Here is a 7,984-nt window from a genome sequence, read left to right as displayed (position 1 = left end):
CAGGCCCTGGAAATTTTTTCTTAGGGAGTTCAATGATGGCTTGGTGAATTTCTTTTTATGAAATAGGGTTGTTTAGGTATTTCATCTCCTTTTTATTTAACTTGAGCCAGTTATATTTTTGTAAATATTCATCCATTTTACTTACACTATCAAATTTATTGGCATACAATTGGGCAAAATAATTTCAAATTATTACTATAGTTTCCTCCTCATTGGTTGTGAATTCACCTTTTTTATTTAAGATACTAGCAATTTGGTTTTCTTCTTTCTTTTTAAAATCAAATTGACCAGAGGTTTTATCAATTTTATTGGTTTTTTCATAATACCAACTTTTGGTTTTATTTATTAATTCAATAGTTTTTTTTTTTTTTGCTTTTGCTTTTATTTATTTCTCCTTTACTTTTTAGACTTTCTCTTTTGGTATTTAATCAGGGATTTTTGATTTGCTCTTAATATTTTTAGTTGCATGTTTAGTTCATTGATTTCCTCTTTCTCCAATTTATTCATGTAAGCATTGAAAGCTATAATATATCCCCATGAGATTCACTTTGAATGAATCCCATAGGTTTTGTTATGTTGTTTGATTATTATCATTATCTAGGATAAAATGGTTAATTCTTTCTATAATTTGTTTTTTTGGTCCACTCATTTTTTTAAAATGAGGTTATTCAGTTTCCAATTTGTTCTGGGTCTATATCTCCTTGGCCCAATATTGCATATGACTTTTATTGCATTGTGATCTGTGAAAGATGTATTCACTATTTCTGCCTTTCTGCAGTTGATCATTAGGTTTTTATGTCCTACTACATGGTCAATTTTTGTATGAGTTCCATATACTGTGGAGAAAAAGGTATATTCCTTTCTATCCCCATTCAGTTTCCTCCATAAGTCTACCATATCTAATTTTTCTAACAATATATTTACCTCCTTAACTTCTTTCTTGTTTATTTTATGATTCAATTTATCTAGATCCAAGAGTGGGAGGTTGAGGTCTCACAGTAGTAAAGTTTGCTGTCTATGTCTTTCTGCAGTTCTTTCACCTTCTCCTCTAAGAATTTGAATGCTATCCCACCGGGTGCATATATATTCAGTATTGAAATAACTTTATTGTCTATGGTGCCTTTTAGGAGGATAAAGTTTACTTCCTTATATTCCATATATATTCCATATATTTTTACTGCTGCTTTGTCTGAGATAAGGATTGCTACCCCTGTTTTTTTTTTACTTCAGCTGAAGCAAAATATATTTTGCTCCAACCTTTTACCTTTACTCTATATGTATCTTTCTGCTTCAAATGAGTTTCTTGTTAGCAGTATAGTATAGGATTCTTATTTTTAATCCACTCTGCTATTTGCTTATGTTTTAAGGGAGAGTTCATCCCATTCACATTCAAAGTTATGATTACTAATTCTTTATTGCCCTCCATGTTATCTTCCCTGTTTGTGTTTTCCCCCTTTCCCCCTTTATCCATATTCCCCAGTATTTTATTTCTGAATACCACCCCCTTTAGAGTGTTTGCCCTCCTATATCACCCCATCCCTTTTCTTTCCCTTTCCTTTTTTCCCTTTTCCTTTCCCTTCCTTTAGTTGGTTCCCCTTTCCCCCACTCCCCATCCATTTCTCAGCCACCCCTCCCCTTTTCCCCTTTTAATACTTGAAATGTTAGATGTTTTATAAGTTAACTGAGTATGTGTAAGTTGACTTTAAGCTACGTCTGATGAGGAGAAGATTCAGGTGTTTCTCATCTGCTCCCTTCTTCCCCTCTATTACAATAAGTATTTTGTACCTCAAGTGCAATGATTTACCCCATTCAATCCCTCCTCCCTTCTCTTTCCTGTCCCCCTTTTTTAAGTAGGTAGTGTTTTTTAGATCATTCTATCTGAGTCATAGAAACTTCTGAGTATCTGTCACTTCTAGTTAAGTATATTCTATCTAATAGAGTTAAAATATTTGATGGTTATTAGAGTCTTTCTCCCAAGTGAGGTTAAAGCCAGTTACATGCCATTAGATAGCAGTCTTATGGATAGATCATGAATGTCCATCATTTCTGGCTAGGTATAATTCTGTTAGAGTTACAATTCTCAATATTTATGGGAATCTTTTTCCCCATTCTGGGATATAGTCAATTTCAACTTACTGGATAGCAGGTTTTTTCCTTCTCCTGCTCCCCACACCCTTTTTTTTTTACCTTTTCATGTGTCTCTTGAACCTCCTGTTTGAAGTCCAAATTTTCTATTTAGCTCTGGTCTTTTCATCAGGAATTTTTGGAAATCTTCCATTTCATAAAATGTACATCTTTTTCCCTGGAAGCAAAGGCTCAGCTTTGCATGATAGTAGATTCTTGGCTGTATTCCAAGTTCCCTTGCTCTTTGAAATATCTCCTTCCAGGCCCTTTGATCCCTTAATGTTGATGCATCCAGGTCCTGAGTGATCCTTATTGTGGCTCCTTGATATTTAAATTGTTTATTTCTGGCTGCTTGTAGAATTTTCTCTTTTATCTGATAGTTCTGGAATTTGGCCACAACATTCCTTGGTGTTTTCATTTTAGGGTCTTTTTATGGAGGGGATTGATATATTCTTCCAATAACTACTTTGCCCTCCGGTTCCATGATATCAGGGTAGTTTTCCATCACTAGATCCTGTAATATTAAATGCAATCATTTTTTTTCTCTGCAATGTTTTGAGGAAGTCCTATAATTGTCAGGTTGCCCTGCCTCAATCTATTCTCAAGGTAAGTGGTTTTGTTGATGAGGTATTTTACATTTTCTTCTATTTTTTCTATTTTTTATTTTGTTAAACTGGCTCTTGCTGTCTCATGGAGTCATTAGTTTCTGCAGACTCCATTCTTTTTTTTAGGGAGTTTTCTTCATTAACCTTTTGTAACTCCTTTTCCAATTGGCCAATTCTACTTTTGAAAGAGATTTCCATTTGACCCATTGAGGTTTTGAGGGAATTATTTTCTTTTTGCATTTGCCCAATTGAGTAACTGAGAGAATTATTCTCATTTTGTATTTGTCCAATGAGAGATTTATTCTCCTTTTGTATTTGTCCAATTGTATTTTCTAAGGATTTGTTTTCTTGGTGCATGGTATTAATTATCTCTCCCAAATTTTACAGTTGATTGTTAAGCTCCTTCCTTATTTTTTCAAGGAAGTCTGTCTGTGCTGAAGACCAGATCGTATTCTCCTCAGAGGTTCCAGGTCTTTCTGAGTTAGGGTCTTTGCCTTCCAAGTATTTTTCTATGGATCCACCTTTCCACTGACCCTTCTTCATTTTGCTAAGACCTTGAGTGGGGGAGGGGTTGGTTCACAGGGGCTTGGGATCACTAAAGGCTTTACTCACTGAAAGCAATTTCTCTGGCTGGTCAGTAGGAAGTGCTGGTTGCTTTCTCTGGAGTGTCTGTGACCTTGATTGAGGTCTTCTCCCTTTGCTGGAAGGGAGGAGTTGGAGCTATTGAATTTTTTTGCTTCACTCACTGGTGGGCTTTACTCTAGCCTGAGGTCATTCACTGGATTGTTAACTGGGCTGATTCTTCTGCTCACACACCTGGGCCTGAGGCAGAATTAGTTTGCAAATGTTTGTACTTCGAAGAGGCCTCCACTGTAGAGTTCCTCAGACCAGAGGAGTCCAGGGATGGTATCTGCAGCTCTCCTGCACCGCAACTCTCCCCCCAGCCCTGTTGGCAAACTCCAGAGAAACAACACCATCACCAGTGCCTCTGCTTCCTAGTTGACTCAAGGCCCTGCCGTCTAGCCCCACCACTGATCCAGCAGGTCCGGTTCTCCAGCCCTCATACTCTGGGCTCCACTTCAGCTGCTAATCTGCCTGATCCAGGGCTGAATCTCCCAATGAGCCCGGACTCACCCGCTCGAGTTCGGTCAATGCTGCTGCCAGAGACAAACCCTGAGGTAGACATTCTTTCTTCTGGCTTTTCTTTTTGTGTTTTGTGGGTTGGATTTCTATTAAGAGGTTTTTTTTTTTTTTCATATGATAGATGGGGAAAGATCAGGAGACTTTAGAACTGTGTCTGTCTTCTTTCTGCCACCTTGGCCGGAAGTCAGTTGGTGAGATCTTTAAGCAAAGCCTGGGTGACCACCTTTGAGAGGTATTATCTAGAGGATTCTGATTCAGGTAATGATTGCTCTATGTGAAGTCCCTTTCAAGCCTGAGAGTCCTTTCCAAAAAAATTTTGCAATACATTAATTCTTATTATCTTGCATGTAAAAACACATATATGTTCATAATCTCTCAAAATAACTGAAATAGAGGGATAACTTAAAAATATAAAATTATCAAGTAAACTCTCATAATAGGAACTGCAAGAAAAAAAGTTCAAGTGATTCCCATGAAACTTATTTGAAATTAATCAGTCCAGATTTCAGTTTTTAATTGATGAGTCCAAATTCAGTTTTTCTACTAACCTATCCAAGGCTGAATCAATTAGTTGATGAATCTGGGTCAAAACTGTGATGTCAGAATGTCTTGATTACAGGAATCAAGTATATGAAAGCGTCCTTAATTTTCTTTCTTTTGTAAGGTATTATTTTTTGCTTATGAATGAGTCCCTTTAGGACCTGCAGTTCAGTGGAAACAATAAAATAATTACTTGTTCTTCAGCAAGTTTCATTTGGATACCTGCAACCCAAGCTTTTAAGTAAGCTCAAAGATTTGGTTTAATTAATTTTTTTGTAAACAACTAAAGTTCAACAAAAATATTAGCTTTTTTAGTCTGCAGGAAAAACTGAATATTTTTTCTGAAATTATGTACTTAAAACTAAAATTGTTAATGTGTATGAAAGTAAGAAGCCATGAGAGACTGGAAGATTACATAGACTTTAATCCAGTTTCCTCCTTAAACAATGCTTTCCTGAGGATAGAGAGTTTTCTTCTTTTTCTTTTTCATTTTTAGGTTTTTTGCAGTACTCAGGTACTCCTGATTCCAGGGCCAGTGCTCTATCTACTATACCACCTAGTCACCCCAGTTGTGATTTTTTTTTCATATTTTTCTTTAATCCTCAGTACCTAAAACAGTGTCTGACACTTAGTAGACATTTAAAAAATACCTGTTGAAATTAACTTAATTTCATTAAATTAACATCATTTCCAAGTGACCTTAACCAAATTCTCATTTTGCATTTATTCATTATCTGCTACTTAATGCATTTGCTGTGTCTTTCTTTTTCTTTAGGTAAAAATTTAAATCACTTACACTTTGAAAAGTTGTCTAGCAGTAAAAACTAGGATAATGCATTTATATGATCAGAGGGACTAAATGAAACTTGAAAATCTGTCGAGATTTAGAGATACACATTCAAAGATACACACACACACACGCACACACATATATAAATACATACATGCACTGACGATCAAAGTCTTGTAGTTTCTATTATATTAAACTGATGCCACAAAAGAAGTTATAAAAATCAAACAGAACATGGAGACACTTTGTAGACACTTCTAAAAGAATAAGGCAATTCTCATCTCCCTTACCCTAAAAAAATCATCATAGTTTAGCAGATACGTATGGTCAAAGAGCCATGTGATCATGGGAAAATCATGACCCCCTCTGAACCTCAGTTAAATAATCTACAAAATGAAAATAATAATACCTGAGTAGTGGACTGGTGTAAGAGAGAAAGTTGGCTTCAGTTTCAGTATTATCTAGATTCAAGATCCACCACTGACACTTAGAGATAAACTTCTCAATGCCCAAAACAATTCTTAAGACTATAAATTGTAGAGAACCTAAGGATCAACACCTATAGAAATTCTTCTCTAAGAGCTTCTAATAATGTTATAGACTCAATCTAATCATATCTATGGTATCTACCTCACAAAATCAATATAAGGCTTAAATGATATGATGCATACAAAACACATTGCAAGCGTTTAGATATTATATCAATATTATTTAGTGATTATTGATTTGTTGTTTAGTCACATCCAACTCTTTGTGACCCCATTTGGTTTTTTCTTTGCAATGATATTGAAATGAATTGCCATTTATTTCACCAGTTCATATTATAGATGGGAAAACTGAGGTTAACAAGATTAAATGGTTTACCCAGGGTCATATAGCTATTAAATGTCTGAGGCTAGATTTTTAATCCAGGTCTATCTAGCTCCAAGCATGCCACCTAGCTGTCTAAGTATGAGTCCTACTTTAGAATGACTCAAACTAAAGTGTTTAGATATCAGTTACCAAACACATCTCTACATTAATAAGCAAGTATAATCCTAGTTCACATTTCTCATGATATCTTCTCTGTGTATATTTCTCTTTTCTTACTCATACCAACAAATAGTACATTAGGCAGATGGTCTGCATATCCTATTTTTAAGCTAAACAAATTTAACAGTCTTCTTCCTTCATTATCCAAACTTTAATAGCCCTATTTCTGTAACAGGTCTCATTCACACCTTCACTGTCATTTATTCAGAATGACCTTGGCAGTATTCAAACTTATTATATTTCATTTCCTTTTTCTTGGAAAAATGGTATAATATTTGGCACATTACTAGTAGTAGAGATGATGTGAAAAATCAAGATTTTACAAAATGTTTTGAACTGAATGTGCTTCATAAATAGAGCATATTATTGGATATGCTGTACTGTGAACTGGTAAAATTATCAGCTTTGAAAAATCATACTGCTCCTTTATGTCTAAAGTTGATATAGAAAATATTTGAGTGCATATTTTCATATTTACAAAATGCTTCTTGATGTTTACAAAATGTTTTTATATCTTTTGTGATGTAACCAATTATGTCCTTATGTTAAATAGAATCCTCATTAAAGTTTTTTGTTTTAATGGATATAGTGATAAACTGGGAGGCAATAAAACTATGAGCTTTCATTTCCACTGAAAATTAGAAGTTTTGTTTATATGAGCAAATAAATTTCCTGAAAATTTGAATGAACATTTTCTAACCCTCAAAAAGTAATTTTAAATATTGGGCCAATATCCATCTATCTTAGGGGCAGCAGGAATTCCCATACCCTTGAAGTCACAGGTCCTCAAACTGTGAATCTGAATATCTCTTGTGAATATTAAAACAAGTTCTTTTTTACTTGTATCCCTAATACCCAGTTTAATTACTGGACATAGAAAGTGTTTAATAAGTATAATTGATTGTTTCTTATTTTAAAAACAGAAATAGTCTTGGAACAAAGGATGGAGGTATCAGTGCAAAGAGAAAACACTATTAAGGGTTGAAACTTAGACTCAGAACTGGTTACACTGGGTGCAAATCTGCATTGCTCCTGAAAAACATTATTTTTGTCAATTTTGAGTAACATAATGTATTTTATGAAGCAAGTCAAAAACATTTCTGTCTGTATAATTATTATAGAATCTCAGAATCTTATATTTAGAAGGCTGTCTCTCTATTCCAAACCAACAATAAATGAGTCTATTCTCCAAAATCTGAGGGTAAGACTAGGCACTGGTAGCTGTCCTCAAAGGACAAAGGACATCACGGCACTTTCAGCTTGCACTGGGGACACATCAAATACTTTCTACTTCACCTGAAATTTCTGCCATCTGAATTATTTCATTAGGTTAAAAAAAAGTAGCTACATTATCTCCTCATGGTACAGGAAAATGGCAAGAGGGAAGGGAAAGAAAGAAATATTCACAAAGAGTCAGAGATATATTTATCATGTCTACCACTTTGAAAGACAAAGAAATATTAACCCCCCCCCCCAGAGAATAAGGATATAGGAGAAGTAGAATCAAAGATGTGGCATGATTTTGTGAAATATACCCTCCATTTCTGATACATTATCATGTGAACTTAACTTTTTTTTGCTATTCTTTTGTTCCAATCATATTCAGTTTTGTTTTTTCAATTAATGCTTTGAAAAATGTTTAACATTCACCTATAAGCATATGCATTTTTAAGTTACATAATTCCTTCCACCCTCCCTTCTGCATCCTCTCCATTCAACATCAGTCAGTTTAATATTTTACATACACAAT

Source organism: Macrotis lagotis, chromosome 2 (genome assembly GCF_037893015.1).
Source record: "Macrotis lagotis isolate mMagLag1 chromosome 2, bilby.v1.9.chrom.fasta, whole genome shotgun sequence".
Taxonomy (NCBI): domain Eukaryota; kingdom Metazoa; phylum Chordata; class Mammalia; order Peramelemorphia; family Peramelidae; genus Macrotis; species Macrotis lagotis.
The sequence above is the reverse complement of the archived record's forward strand: the minus strand, read 5'-3'. Positions refer to the sequence as shown.